This window comes from Heptranchias perlo, chromosome 33 (genome assembly GCF_035084215.1).
Source record: "Heptranchias perlo isolate sHepPer1 chromosome 33, sHepPer1.hap1, whole genome shotgun sequence".
NCBI classification, from domain to species: domain Eukaryota; kingdom Metazoa; phylum Chordata; class Chondrichthyes; order Hexanchiformes; family Hexanchidae; genus Heptranchias; species Heptranchias perlo.
The window spans coordinates 13,290,463-13,307,290 of NC_090357.1; positions in this window are offsets into that span (position 1 = coordinate 13,290,463).

Consider the following 16,828-nt stretch of genomic DNA (forward strand, 5'->3'; position numbering starts at 1 on the left):
TTCACTGAGAGGTTTTTAGGAGGCTTTTGAAGGGTGGAGAGAGGCAGCATGAAAGTGGTCTCTGAAGAGAATTCTAGAGTTCAAGGACATAATGGCTGACATTATCGAGTATGTGACTGATGAGCTTGAGGAGATGAGTTAATACGAGACCTAATCTGCTTGCTTTATATTTCTGTATGTAATCAGGTTCCATTGTGGTTTATTTATTTCACATTAAAGATCAGCACAATTTTCTTTGCTCTTTTCTCCAATTGTGCCCTTGATTTTGTCGTCCTGAAGATTGTGACTCAGGTTGCAGTATGGTTCCACAGGCACCACTGCTGCTGCTCCCACTGGAGTAAATGTTAGTTAAGAGTTAATTGAAGAAAAATTATGCATGAGCAGCAAACAATGCATGCATACTTCATTTAATTTTTCACTTGTGTTTTTATGAAAAATTATTACAGTGCAAAAGTGAAGCAGGAAGAGTGGATGACAAGCCACCTACGGAAGGTGTCAGAGAGGTATTTCCTTGTATAAGAATGTAAGAAATAGGAACAGGAAGAGTCCATACACCTCCTTGCGCCTGCTCCATCATTCAATAAGATCATGGCTGATCTTCTACCTCAGCTCCACTTTCCCGCCGTATCCCCATATCCCTGGATTCCCTTAGTGTCTAAAAATCTATCGATCTCACTCTTGAATGCACTCAACAACTGAGTATCCACAGCCCTCTGGAGCAGAGAATTCCAAAGATTCACAACCTTCTGAGTGAAGAAATTGTTCCTCATCTCTGTCCTCAATGGCTGACTCCTTATCTTGAGTCTATGACCCCCCGTTCTAGACTCTCCAGCCAGAAGAAACAGCCTCTCAGCATCTACTCTGTCAAGCCCTCTAAGAATTCTATGTTTCAATGAGATCATCGCTCATTCTTCTAAACTCCAGAGAATATAGGCCCATTCTACTCTATCACCCCTCAGAGGACAACCCTCATCCCACTAATCAATCTAATGAACCTTCATTGTACCCCCTCTAAGGCAAGTATATTGTTCCTTAGGTAAGGAGACCAAAATTGTACATAGTACTCTAGGTGTGGTCTCACCAGAGCACTATATAATTACAGCAAGACCTCCTTACTCTTATATTCCAACCCCCTTGCAATAAAGGCATATCATTTGCCTTCCTAATTGCTTGTTGTACCTGCATGTTAACTTTCTGTGATTCGTGTACAAGGACACCCAAATCCCTCTGACAACCAACATTTCTTAGTCTCTCACCTGTTAAAAAATATTCTGCTTTTCTATTTTTCCTACCAAATTGGATAATTTCACATTTCCCCACATTATACTCCATCGGCCACCTTCTCACCCACTCACTTAACCTGTCCATATCCCTTTGCAGCCTCTTTGTGTGTCCTCCTCACAGTTTACTTTCCCACCTAGCCTTGTAGCATCAGCAAACTTGGATACATTACACTCGGTCCCCTCATCTAAGTCATTGATATATATTGTAAACAGCTGAGGCCTAAACACTGATCTTTGCGGCACCCCACTAGTTACAACCTGCCATCCCAAAAATAACCTGTTTATTCCTACTCTCTGCTTTCTGTCCATTAACCAACCCTTAATCCAAGCTAATATATTACCCCCAATTGCATGCTTAATTAAAACCAATAGAAAATTAGAAATGCTGAACACACATTAAGAGGATTGAAAATAAACATTGTCACTGGACCCGGTTGTTAATTTGTTTTCCCTGTATAAAAGGGAATTTACTGGATAAGTGAAGCCGCGTTTATATAAATGCAAGTTGTTGTTGTAATTGTGCCGGTAAATCCAAAATCATGTTGGACTTAAATTGTATAAACATATATTTTAGAAAAAATATTCCATTATTGGTTAACCAAGGAAGTCTGTTTTTAAAGTAAGAGCTTTATTTAGAACAATTGGTTTTTGCCATGTATAATACTGCAACCTGAGTAAACATATTTCATTGTGAAGAAGACTACTGAAGGTACTCATGGCTTTACTTTTGAGTCCAAGTTCTACATAATTCAGTTATACTAAGCCTGAATTTCATGACTCTGCTGTTGGTTAACTCCTTTCACAGTAAATAATAGTTCACAGGCCAACAATAGTCTTCAAGTGCCAAACTACCCAGTTCTGAGACCTGGTTAATGCATGTAGAAATTTTTATTTTGGCTACTACACTTTCTGAAAAAATATTCAGAAAGCCATTTTTTTAAACAGATAATCTAGTTGATGATTGCTTCTGACAGATGTTGGGTAGTGCTCTGGAGGAGGACAGACTTAGCATGGGGTGTAGAAAACGATATCTAAAACAATTTCATTTTGCACAGTGTCCTCCAGTAAAGGCACAATAAACTACCCAGTGTGTGTTTATGCAATGTATATGGGTTTTATTTAGTTGTTGATTGTTGAAACAGATGGTTAGAATGGTTCAAATTTGTGATTTGTTTTTGTTGTGGTGGGTGGGAGGAAAGACAAGCGGAAGGAATCTTGTGTTCATTGGGGTAAGGGATGACTGCTACAGAATGTAACTTTTTTTTCACTCTAGGCACCCAGTATCATTGTCAAGCACTTTCAAGTCAGGCATTGCAGTGTGCACACATCATTTAAAGGAGCGTAAAAAATAAATGAAGTCCATCCATCCCATATTCATCTTTTACTGTTTATTTAAAAATTCAGGAAGAGGTCTATGTGAAGTGATTTGGGCAGTCTTGATCAGCCCAGTTCCTTGTTGCAATAGGCCCACGGCACAAAACTGCCTCTAATTTGAATGTGACATTACGTTGTCACTGGCTGTCTGAGAATCCACAAGGTGGGTAAGTGTAAGAAAGTGAAATATGCTAGTGCGATAGGAAGTGCTCTTATATTGGGGCAAAGTAGAGGGAGCTTTACTGTTCATCAAATCATGCTATGACTGATCTAGCAGTGCTAGAACTGACACTAGGTGGCCAGAGGGGAAAGTATTCCATTCCCGAGAACTGCTATCAGTTAACTTGATGAGCAAAAAAGGGGGGAAAGATATCACAATGCTTGTACATCTATAAGACAAACCATAGCAAGTTCTCTGTTGGGATAGAGAAAGATTTGTAAAGAGATTGTCAAGAAATTGTTATTTTCAAAGGGAATCCCCATTCCTTAATTTCAGCCCAACATACTTACACAAGCAGATATACACATTGTCATTATTTTTTTTTAAAGTAAGAAAAAATGTCAGAAGACTAACATAGGGGCAAGTACATATCATTCATTGTACTTATACAAAAGTTTTTTTTGGAGTAGTCCAGCCTATTAATACACTTTTTAAAGAGCTGTTTTAAAATATATTTATTTTTGTAGTGCCAATTTAGATTGGCTGAGAGACAACTTATTAAAATATGCTGTTTGCAGAAAATTTATGGACTGCTCTGGAGAGCTGAGTGAAGGAGACAATTAGTCTGAGCACTTGATCTGAATAAATTATGCAAATATGACACAATTGGATAACAAAAAAAGTGTATCCAACAATTTACCTCTGCATAAGTAGGAGAAATAGCCTTATTATACAATTTATTAGTTCAAACCAGAAGACCACATTTAATTAAAATGAACTTTATGAACTTTAATATGCTCAAACATTTCAGTATTAAATCTCAGTGTTGTATAATCTACTCCACTCAAAATCAATCTACATGTAATATAGATTCTGACTAATCCATTTCAACAGGACTCAAATTCTGAGAGAAACAGCCAATTCCTCAATCGTTATTAATTTTCTGATGGCCAGAAAACTCCAGTCACTTGAATGAGCTGAGTAACCATTAACAATCTAATACTTTGTTGTAGTTTTATATATTTTTAAGGACAAAAGCACCAACCGGTAGCGAAGCATCTGTAGGGAGCCATTCTCGTATTACATTGCACATTTGTTGGTGCAGGGTGATCTTTTACTTCAAGCAATTGCCAACTGTGCAGCGTAATACTAGCAATTTATCAGAAATAACAGTTTGGCATCAGTTCTGCGACCAGATGGAAGAGGTGGTTACGCACAGTTAGTGCAGCTGGCTCAAAAATAACTTTTAAACTTAAAACATAAGGGAGAAGAATTATTCTGTTTGCTATATGTAGCAATGTTGTAAACTCGATCATGCATTTACAATGTGGCTACACATAGTGACCAGAGCAGTTCTTTTTCCTCCACCACCGCCCCCATTAAAAAAAATTCACACAGCTTGCTGTACTTCTTTTACATTTCTAATGCTAAAAAAGAGAGAAGCAGGCTTAACCACAACAACCCCCTTGCACCCTTTCAGAAACGTTGTTTTGGTGCAGTATGATTACAGCTTCAGTAACCAAGGAAAAGCGATCTACTCATAACCAGTCCCTTCTTTTCCCTGCAACAACAAATGTGACTTTTTGTTCCATACAAGGAGATCTTAAAGTGCCACTAATCCGAATGGCTGAATCCCATCGAAAATAATAATGTTCAGAATATAATCCTTTCCCGTCCAGGGGCAGTGAGCTCACTTAAGTCACTACTCCAATGACAGGAATTAAGATGCACATTCACCACGTGGCAATCCTGACCAAAAAAACACCACAAGATTTGCTAGAATGTAAACCGGACCTCTGTGTGCTAGGAACAAAAGAGCTGTTGCAGCTGCTTCATAGCTATTCGTATCAATTCAAAAGCTCCATATGGAACACCAGTGCTCAACTACCACCAATGTTTGCTGCAGATGGAACTCTCTCTCACTGTCATTTCTTTAAGCTCTGCCTCTTATTTGTAGAAGTTTGAATTCAGAGTTGACCATCACCGCCTCAAACGGGGTTATTGGAGCACAAACGACGCTATTGCAACCGTACATCAATATTGTTGTTGAATGTCACCATGCCATCATTTTACTTTGATATTGGCTAATGTTCCCTCTATAACACAATCTCATAGAGGAACAGCAGTGAAACAAATATGTGTTTTCCACTGATATGACCTCTTTTCTTGGGGTTAAAAAAAAGTTCAAAAATACTCATTACAATTTTTTTTCAATCAACTGCTTAATGCAAATTGTTTAAGTAAAATATGTCATGGCCAGAATTGAACTATAATATTCTATTGTTAGGCTGACTATTTGGTTAACTCAAGATTAACTATCAATAGCAATGTTTCCTATCTCATCGATGACCATAACTGTTTACAGGTGTTCCATTCTGATAAACAGCTAAACAAGGGCAATCCTTCTAGCACGGCTGCCAAAAAACAAAGTTAGTGTTGTATTTATTTTATTATACCTTTGGACTGCTATCACAGAGCACTATCCAGTCACGCACAACTTTCTAGAATTATATTGTAGACTACACTAAGATTACAGGAATCATTAATTATTACTGAAGAAATATATTTCAACACAGGCAGTGATTTGCAGCCTTTTTCATACTTACGTGAAACACCATCATGACTCGCTTATGAGGCATGAGGTTTTTGCACTTGTAAGCAAAGACAGATAACCCACTGTCACCACCGAAGATATCATCTATTTATTCAGCACTGGAAGCAAAATGACAGCTAGCAACAAATTAGTTAAAATACTTATTATTTAATTTGTGAATTGTGATTAACATTTCCCCCATTGAGAAAACAACTTTAGCACCTTATTATGTAAAGCTCCATTTTGATTGATTTGAGTTCTAATCTCATTTATAAATACAAAGAGCATTGCACAGATGTGAAATGTTGTTGATTGTCAAATGTAACAAGATATCCCCGTGGACTGAAATATTAGCTGTCTGTCTCCAAGGCATTTTACTCAAAGTGAAATGTTTATACTGTACTAGAAAATAAATTCATTTTTTTAACAGCATGAGATTTCCCAATGAGAAAACTTTACAATTTTTAATGCTTTTTTCCCCCTCATTGATCCATTGTGTGCAGCAACTAATGATTTACATTTTGCTGGCTACTCATGATCAAATGGCATTAATTTATCGTAGAAACCCTACTTATATTACATATACACATTGTTCAATCAACACTTTCCATTCCTGTAATATAATAACATAAATTATATTTATAAGCCTAGAAAAAAAATGAGTTGTCATCTTGGCAATGGGAAGCCTGCCTTGAGTGTTGGAACAAATTTAACATCTGGTATAATGAGATGTAGGAGAAAAATAACAGACTTGTTGACCTAGTTATTTTCCATCTGCCACAAACATAGTAATGTAAAACTAGAAACATAAGAGGGGCAAAAAATCAAAGTACTAATGTACAGAATAATCGAGTCACAATGACTACCATTTGAACTTTTAATATAAGTTTTATACACAGCTGGTACTGATCAAGGTTTTAAGTCAGAATTATTGCCTGTCAATTGCTATGGACTGGTGTCTCTATGAAAATGAAGTTTAAGAAACATTTCAATCAAAGTAGATTTTGATATGTTCCATTTAGAACTACTTTATAATACTCTTTTGAAAGCCATAGAAAAGGCATCTTGTAGGAAGATACGTACTATATGAGAGGTGTGTTTTATATGACTTATGTACAAGAAAGGAACCTATGATGGAGCCTGGTTCCACTCTTACCTGTCCAGTCATAGCCAGAGAATTTCCTGCAATGGCTTCCCTTCGTGTCCCTGCACCATTACCTCTGGAGTCCCCCAATAATCTTTCCTTGGCCCAGAACTATTTGTCATCTGCATACTGCCCCTCAGTGACATCACCCAACATCGTCAGGTTCCACATGTATGGAGAAGACACCTGGGTCTACCTCACTACCTCTCTCAACCCTTCCACTGCCTCTGTGTTGTCAGCCTGGTTATCCAGCACCCAGTCCTGGATGAGCCGCAATTTCCTCCAATTAAACATTGGGAAGACGGAAGTCATTGGGCCCAATTTTACCAGGGGTGCGGGTTCTCAGCGGGTGGTCATTCGGGCGCGTGAAAAACGCGCCGTCCGAATTGAGTGCATTGCGCGCGATCGAGGGATAATTGAGGCAATTAGCCGGCAGTTACGGGTTCTCCGCTTCTCAGCTGCGCGCCGGCGGGCTGCGCGTGCGCAGTGACGTCTGAGCGATGGTGGAGCTCTATTTAACGGGGCAGTCCACCAAAGCCCCTCCAGCCACAACCAAGAGTCCAGGCAACATGGAGGAAGGCAGGGGTAAGGCTGCTCCCCGATTTACGGACCACACCCTCCAGGTGCTGCTGGACGGGGTCCGGATGAGGAGGGAGACGCTGTTCCCGAGTGATGGAAGGAGGTGCCCTGGCTCCGCCACCAAGAAGGCATGGGAGGAGGTGGCGTCGGAGGTCACCAGCAGGGGCAACACCACCCGAACTTGGATGCAGTGTCGGAAGAGATTCAATGACCTCACCAGGTCCGGGAAAGTGAGTACACTAACGCACTCTGCCTCACTCCGTCTTCCACATCACCTCAAACACCTCACAACCCCATCTCCACTGACAGCACAGTGCTCCCGCACCAATCCTCACAGCCACCCAACTATCATCCTCACAGTGCCTGCACATACCCACCGTCCCTGTCCCCACTCGACCACTACCACACACCCCAATGCCAATACAATGGGATGGCCATGTGGCACACGCATCCTCCCATCCATCTGCCACACGCTCAACCCACTCACACCAATGCTTGAAGCGTCTCACAATGCAATCATCACTCAATAACGTTTTTGTGTTTTGCCCTCACAGGAGAAGAGGCGCAAGAACGCCCGGGAAAGGGCCCGCACCGGAGGGGGCCCGCCACACGAGGTGGCTCTGACAGACGCCGAGGTGGAGGCGTTGGAGATCAGCCACACGCTACATTGCCTGTCCGTGGCGGATGGCGAGGCTGGGTCTGGCGAAATGGCCGGTAAGGGAAAGCTGACACTCAGCACTCATGATCGCGAATGATCTTAGCATCACGTGGCATATGCCGCACCGCCACATTTGGTCACATGCCTGATATTGCCCTCTGTTCTCTTGCAGGGCCGTCTGCGAGCGCCGTATCCATTGAGGGCGATTCCTCAGAGGACATGCCGGTCTCTGAGGGTGCATCGTCACACATGAGCCAAGCATGCACCAGCGCAGATACACACACCTCGGTGGGTCCCCCCCTCAGTTAGTTGGGATTGCACATGGTGAGTCACCGCGCACACGTGAGCATGAGCAGACCCTGGTGGCAGGGTCAGCCGCGGAGGGTCCGCGTCGGTGGGAGCACTCTTCTCCAGGCTCTGCTCAGCCGGACCCAGATGCTGAACCCGGGGGCCACCAGTCAAAAGGAGAGTCGTCGAGGGGCACCAGCACATTGCCAAGGTACTGGGAGAGGTGCCACGCGCACTCTCCACAATCGCACGGAGGATGGAGGAGTCTAACTCCTGCATGAGGGGAATGGTGGCACAGGTGCAGGAGGGTATCGCCGAGATAGTGTCGCAGGGACGTGAAGTCATCTCTGAGATAGTGTCGCGGGTAGGTGCGGGAATGTCTGTGGTGGAGGACAGGCTAGCCTCCCTCGAGCGTCACGCACAGCTCAACAATGAGTCCATCCAGGCCCTCACAACGGCTGTTCGGATTCAGGGTGAGCAACATTCTGCCGCCATCAACAGGTTGACAGATACATTAGAGGTGGCCTTGCAAGGTCTCACACACGTCATCCAAACTGCCGTCCAGCAGGGTGGAAGGGGTGATGTGGGCCTTGGCCATGAGAGGGAAGATGGTGAACGGGGACATGGAAGTGTGGACGCTACTCAAGGTGCCCCCACGTCTCACCCGTTGCCCCCCTCTCAACCAGTGCCCGCAATAGTCCCTCCTCTCCAGGTGGCCGAGTCTGCCCCTGCACAGGTGCAGGAGGAGCGGTCTTTGGAGGTGCCCTCACGGGCACCGAAACCCAGGGGGCATCGGCCCAAAGCATCTACCCGGTCAGGGCACGAACAGGAGCAACCTGCCACCACCTCTGCTGGAGCCACAGGGGTAGCACCACGTAGGGGTTCCAGAAAAAGAAAACCAAAGGTTCTGTGAACACACAGGGATTGCACCAGGGTGTTTGACGATTTGTTATCTTTTTATTTCTAGTCCTTGATTGGCACCACACAATAAACTCAATTTTTCTCACCAATGCTGCCACCTCTTGTCCATTATTCTGCGGCTTGTGCAATAGGTCCCTTCCGTGCGCCTCATCATGACGACGAACACCCGGTCCCACCCATTGGGCATAATACAGTGGGTGCAGGTGTACAGGCACCACTCTTCTGCGGAGGGAGCCTGTATGGACCCTCGTCTGTGCACGTTGTGATATGTGAACGCCTTACACAGTGTGATGTTAGGAGAACCGTTGGCATATGAGTGCCTCCTTGGCCTGACGAGCACGCAGGTGAGCCGGTGTTCGGCCCATGGGTCGTTCCTCCTCCTCTCGCTCGTACTCCTCCTCCTCCTCATCGTCGTCCTCAATGTGGGTTGCGGGTGTGCATGGGGCCTCCTCCAGCGGCACCCCTCTCTGTTGTGCCATGTTGTGCAGGGCACAGCAGACAACTATAATTCGTCCCACTCTGAGTGGCATGTATTGGAGCGCTCCCCCGGAACGATCAAGGCACCTGAAGCCCATCTTGAGCAGCCCTATAGCCTGCTCAATTGTAGACCTGGTAGCAATGTGGCTGTCATTATATCGACGCTGCGGCTCGGTGATGGGGTTCCTCAGAGGTGTCATAAGCCACGTGTGCAGGGGATATCCCTTGTCGCCGAGGAGCCAGCCGTTGCCGGTGTTGGGTGCGTGGAATAGGGGCGGGACGGTGGACTCCCTGAGAACGAAGGCATCGTGGCAGCTGCCAGGGTATCTGGTGCACACGTGTAGGAAACTCTGGTGGTGGTCACAAATGAGCTGGGCGTTCATGGAGTGATACCCCTTCCTGTTGATGAACAGCCCTGGCTCATGTGGAGGTGCCCGTATTGCTATGTGGGTGCAATCGATTACACACTGCACCCGTGGGAAGCCAGCCACATCATGGAATCCAACCGCCCTCTCCGTCTGGCTGCGCTCATCCATGGCGAAGTTGATGTAGTTCGAGGCCCTGCGGAACAACCCATCGGTGACCTGCCTTATGCACTTGTGTGCAGACGACTGAGAGACCCCGGTGATGTCTCCTGTGGCACCCTGGAAGGATCCGGAGGCGAAGAAGTTGAGGGCAGTGGTGACTTTGACGGCAACGGGTAAGAAGATGCTGCTTGGTCCATCCGGGAGCAGCTCGTCATTAAGGAGGCTGCAGATGTCGGCGACTACCTGGCGAGTGACTCTGAGCCTACGTATGCACTGCTGCTCAGAGAGGTCCATGAAGCTGAGCCTCGGTCTGTAGACCCTTTGCGGAGGGTAGTGCCTCATGCAACGCATCTCTCTCTGCGGTTACCCTCCATCCTGCTGTGCAGGTGGATGTGCCACAGCACCGTGTTGTGGGGATCCACGTCTCTGAGGCGGACGGCATGGACTGCGAGGCTGCTGAGGCTGTTCATGCTGTTCGTCCTCCGAGGATGTCAACGCAGCACCCATCTGGCAGGTGTAGGTCTGAGGGGTTGTGCACGGTAGAAAAGTGTGTCCTCGCACAGGGGTTGCGGTTCCACGCCGGTGAATCTTCTTGCTTGGAGGAGGGTGGTGGAGGGCAAGCGTTGCCCAATGTTACGGAGTGTCCTCCTGCGTTGGTGAAGGCTCTCCCCCACCCCCCCACCTGTGGAATGCACCTTGGCAGCTGCCACAGGCTGCTGGCTGCAACACGTCCGTTGGGAGTGAGAGTGTTTCCCCCAGTATGGGAAACAGTCTCAGTTCAACGTAAAATCCCACACTTGGTAAAAAAAACAGCTCAATCAGGTCAGTTAATGACCTGCAATAGCTACATAAATACTCTCAAGTGGAACTCCGCTGGCTTTAAGTGCCTGCGGGGTTCCCACCTGCGGGGTTTGCGCGCGCACGCCGGCGCGTCGGCGTGGAACCTGGAAGTGGGCGGAATCGAGGCGGGATCCGGTCGGGGTCGTCCTTTTGCCGATTTTCGAGGCTCCCCCGCCGAGAACGCACCCGAGAGCGGGTGCTAAAATCGGGCCCATTGTCTTTGATACCTGCCACAAACTCCGTTCCCTCACCACCGATTCCATCCCCCTACCTGACCACTGCCTCAGGCTGAACCAGACTATTCAACCTCGTCGTCCTATTTGTGACCCTGAACTGAGATTCCAACCCAATATCCTCTCCATCACAAAGACCATCTACTCCTAACATTGCCCATCTCTGTCCTTGCCTCAGCTTATCTGCAACTGAAACGCTCATTCATGCTTTTGTTACCTGAAGACTCCATAAACTTGAGCTCATCCAAAGCTCTACTGCCCATATCCTACCTAATTCACCCATCACCCCTATGGTCCACAGTGCACCAAAGCTTCAATTTTAAAATTCTCTTCCACATGTTCAAATATCTTCATGGCCTTGTCCTTCCCTATCTCTATAACCTCCTCAAGCCATAGTTAGTTGGAGGAACTTTGCATTCTTCCAACACTGGCCTCTTGTGCAGCCCCCACTCCTTTCACCCAACCTTTGGTGACTGTGTGCCTTCAGCCATCCAGGCCCTAACCTCTCGAATTCCCTCCCTAAACCTCCCCGCCTCTATTCCCTCCCTTAAGACTCCCCTTAAAACCTACCTCTTTGACCAAGCTTTTAGTCACCCATCCTAATATCTCCTTCTTTGGCTCGGTGTAAATTTTGTCTGATTAAGCTCCTGTGAAGCGCCTTGGGACAATTGCCTAAATTATAGGTGCTATATAAATGCAAGTTGTTGTTTTAAGCAGTGTGTGTATTATGGATCAGAGTTTACAATGAGTGGCTAATGTATTTCAGATTTCCCAAGCTCCCTTTTATGGGGATAGGGCGGGGGATTTGAACTAGCTGGATTGCTGTTACATAGAGCCGGTGCGGACTCGATGGGCCGAACGGCCTCCTTCGGTGCTGTAACCTTTCTATGATTCCATTATCCTCCTACTTTCTTCTGTATCCCTCCCTGTCTTCCTTGCTCAGCTGAGATATAAGCTTATGAAATGCATAATTACATAACGTGCCAATGCTATTTAATGGATTGAGCAGTCCAAGCTGCAGTTCTGTGCTGGGAAATTTAAAGGGAGACATGCTATCTGCAGTGGCAAACACAAGCCAAATAAAGTCAAAAGTACTCTTACCATACATTTATCAGAGAAATCAAGCATCTGCCACAGTTAAGCAGGAATATTTTCAATATGTTGCTGAAATGTTGCATTATACTTTGTATAGGTAAAGGTTTTCTATTCCAACTGGTAAAAAGGGCCTTTTGAACAATTATGATCAACAATGCAAAATCAATGCAGTATTTTTTTATGAACTATAATAACAATCAGCCTCTCTCTACTTGTCCCCTCAGCTTGACACCTGGTAACCACCTTACTTCTTACTTTCTGATCTCTATATGGATGGATTGTATCAGCTGTTGATGTTACTCCTGCCCATTCCATCACATTATCTAGCCACAATCTCCTTTTTTCTGCCTCTCGATCTATTACCATCAACTTTTCCAGACAGTAACAACGCCAACATCTTATGATTCCCGAAAAATGTGCCAACGGAATGTTGATGTTTCAAACATTCTGCATAAGTAGAAATCTCTCACAACAGCTAATACCAAATGGGCATTTTCCAATGTTTGTTTTATATGCATGGGGAATTCCAAAAGCAACTAAGAACGCATTGATGTATTGGGGCAAATAATTATGCCACTAATGTGGACACATGCTTTATCGACTTTCTACTGGTTTAGTTTCCTAATCACAAAAGTGCTGCTGTTTGCAGATTTTCTTACATGGTATTTTTTTATTTTCAAGAGAAAATCTAAAAATAACTACTTGCAATAAAATTACAGAAAGTCACGTTTTTTGTAGATCAGCAAACCTTTGTCTGTCGAGGCTTAACTTCATTCACAGATGAACCATTTTACCGTGGGAATTTTTCTCAGACTTACAACTAACTTCTCACCTCTGCAAAGTTTACTGTGCTTTTCCCAAGTTCCTTGCCAGATCTTGGGTTCATGTTGCATATTAATTTACTGATTTATCGATATTTCCGAACTAAACGACTGTTCTTTCAGAGGAGGAGGTCAGTATTTTACTTACCACCTCCTGTGTGTTGCAATGGAAAGGAAAATCAGGAGTGTAATGTGTAATGGGCGGCTGATGCAATATTGCCCAAAGTCAAAGTTACCCTCAGGGACTCAAGACTGAGTATGGCATTCAGGTTAAGTAGGGTTAGAGAGCAATGGGGATAATCGTACCCAGCCGCAATGGGAAGAGCAAGAATGCAAATAGGAGAGGGGGAGGAGGGAGGTTGGGAGAAAGAAAGGGAGAGAGGAAGGGAAGGTCTAAGAGGCGATTTTGTTCTATGGTGGTGGGGAGGCAGAGTCCAAAGGCTGATTTTCAGGTAGGGGACAGGGTCTGAGGGGCGATTTTCTTGCTCATTGGAGGAAGCAAGGTCCAAGGGCAGGGTTTACTACTCAGTGGGGTAGGAGCGGTGCCATGGCCTATTTTCTTAATCAGAGGGGATCGCGTGACCAGGGTCTGATTTTCTTGCTCATTTGGGGGGAATTGGTTCTGGGAAGATGACTGCAGGGGGTGGAAGATGCAAAAAACAAGTTTCTTGCTTAGTTTGGGGGAGGGGGGATGGTGTCAATTATGTTGTGTAAGGTGTACTAATATATAATAGATATGAACATGACTAAAGCAATATTTCTCACAGATGGGTGATTGTTTGACATAGTGTGCAGGAAGATTTTAATTAATAAACACCCTGTTTGTTCAAATGACTGATAGTGTGTGCATTTGTTTAAGATACACTATAAATCCCATAGATGGAAATCTTCTGATTTAAAGGAACACTTTAGACAAGAGGTGCTAATAGTAGCCATGATTTTTTAAAGAAAAAATGGGTATTTATATGGCACTTTGTCACATTTTCAGAATGTCCCAAAGCATTTCATACACAATAAATTATTTGGAAGTGAAGACACTTTTGGTGGGTAAGCAAATACAGCAGCCATATTTTTGCAAAGACACAACAGAAATTAATAACCAATTTGTTTATTTTGTGGTGGTGTTAATTGAAGGACGATGTTTGTCCAGGGCAACTTGCTGCTTTTCTTTCAATAGGATCTTTAACCTCCACCTAAACAGACATATATGAGCTTGGTTTAAAGACTGATCCAAAGAACAGCACCTCCAACAATGCAACACTCCCTCAGTACTGTACTGAAGTGTCAGTCTGGATTATGTGTGACTTGAACTCGCAACTTTCTGACTCGGAGGCAAGAATGTTACTGGCCAAGCTGGCACATAATTATCAGCGGGCCTGATCTAACACAGGTTAAAACAAATGAAATAGAGCTAGTGGTTGACTAGGGTAGTTTTCATTGCCTTATCTCCCAATGCAAATCTGCTACCAGCAGGGAATAATAATATACGGGTGTTGACAGATGTCATTGTCAATTGGGATCATTAAAACATTTTTAGTGATGTTTATTTAATAGAAGTATTTGGATAAAGGGAAAGACTTGTCTGCTACCATTAAGAGGTTCCTACTGTATTATGATACTGTTCTTTCAGCTCTGGATTCAAATCTTACTCCAGTGCCGTCATAATTGATTAAGGTCTCCTCTGTCTGCCAATTGTTACAGATTATAAATTGAATGTGTTTGACAGTTAATTGACTTCTTAACTGACACAAGTTCAGCATAAATTTGGCACTAATTTCCACTTATTCCAGCAATAACCCTTTGCCAGATTGCATGGACAGAGGACGGGGGCAACAGAAAGAGCATACTGGTGTTCTCCTATAGCAGAAAGCAAAGTGTGTTGTCAGGTCATTGTAAAAAGAAGCCCAAATAGGTCTGATGTAGGCCTTAACTGAAATTAAAGTGTTTGATGCTGCATCTGGATAAAAACAGGAACATTTTTAACTCTTATGGTGAATACTCATGGACACAAACAAATGATAAACAGACCAGATTGCCTAATGTGCAATAATGGTTTCTGCAATGGTAATTAGTCTGATTAATAGTTTTCTTCAAACTTGGTGCTTCATTCTCAGCTCACAGCTGCTTTCAGCTGGCATATATCTTATTAAAACTAATTGAGATCTGCCAACTTTAGGCTGCTATGCACTGATTGGAATTGGAAACTTGGTCTGAAAGATTGATTGATGTTTTGCTTTGCTACAACATAAAGGATCAAAAAATGTTGTAAACCAGTTTTACAAATAAGGCAAATGCACATTATGTTTATACCCTAATTGCATCATATGCATTAGTTGGGCTAAAACAAAAGTTCATTGAATTAGCTTTCAAACGTTAATCAGTGACATTAAATTCCATTATGTAAGACTGTTTAGAAAACATACTATCAGTGTTTTATCCAAGATTTCATACATAATCCTATTTTATACTACAGCTAATCCTGCAAGATGTTGGTGATGATTTGTTTTGAAGGTCTAATGCTGCCAAGTTTCAATCTTGAACACATAAAGGCCATTTATTTTCATGTATTCCAAACCTAAAAAATAGGTTCCCCTGCCTGCCAAATATCTGCACTACTTCTCTCTAAATAAATATTTTTTATTGTGGTTGCTTCAAGACATGTAAGCTATGACTTCACATTTCTGCTGGACTCTAATGGATGACCATTTTAGTAAAATAAAAAATGAACTTCGGTTTTACCCTAAAGATGAATAGGTCATTAGGAAACAAGAACACTGAGGCACTCAAAACTCACATCTTCAAATCCACGATAAAGGAAGGTAGATCTGTTCTATTGTGCTTACCCTGGGATACTGCCGATCGACATCTCTTGATAGTCACCTGATATTTTCCCTCATTATTAACGGATTCCAGTAAATCATTAAACTCACTTCCTGCTTTGTTCGGACTAGGCAAAATTACACACCAGGATACTTTGTCAGTTCAAGAATTCTGTTTGAGAATGGGGAAATGGACAGCTATCAAAAGATTTCAAACAGCATACAAGTTCTCCAAAGAGACCCCACTATATAAATGAAGCATAGGCAATCAAGAAGCTTAGTTTTTTCAAAGTTGACCTTTGTGGATCAGATTGCCATTACTTTTCTTCTGTTTCCTTCTGAACCTTGTCAATCAAACGTGTCTGTCCTTCTCCATCTTCTCCAGGCATCGTTAATTCTTCTTTGTCCTAGCTCTTAGATCATATAAATCAAAATAAAAGGAATTTGAAAAGAATAGAAAAAGGTGTGCTAAGATGCTGTTGATTGTACAAAGTAATCTAGAGTTGCAACTAGGGAAGGTCCAGGGTGAAGCTCAGGAATTCTATAGAGTCAACAATAGTGTAGAGAGATTTCTTCTCCTTTAATAGAAAGGCAAGAGATGTCACACCATCAAAACAGAGATAGATATAATCTTGAAGCAAGATAGTTAGAAACACATTACCCAGATAAGTGAGGTGACAGAAAGTAGTTGGCCTGTTGTTCATTTTTGATCTATACCTCTAAACAACTTAATTTACACTAAGTCTTTCTGGGTGTGCACCTTAGCTCAGTGGTAGCACTCTCGCCTCTGAGTCAGATGGTGGTGGGTTCGAGCCTCACTCCAGGGATCCAAGCACGTAAGCCAGGCTGACACTTCAATGCAATACTGAGGGAGTGCTGCACTGTCGGAGTTGATGTATTTTGGATGAGACATTAAACCGAGGCCCTGACTGCCCTCGCAGGTGGACGTAAAAGATCCCATGGCATTACTCGAAGAACAGCAGGAGAGTTCTCCTGGTATTCTAGCCAATATTTAT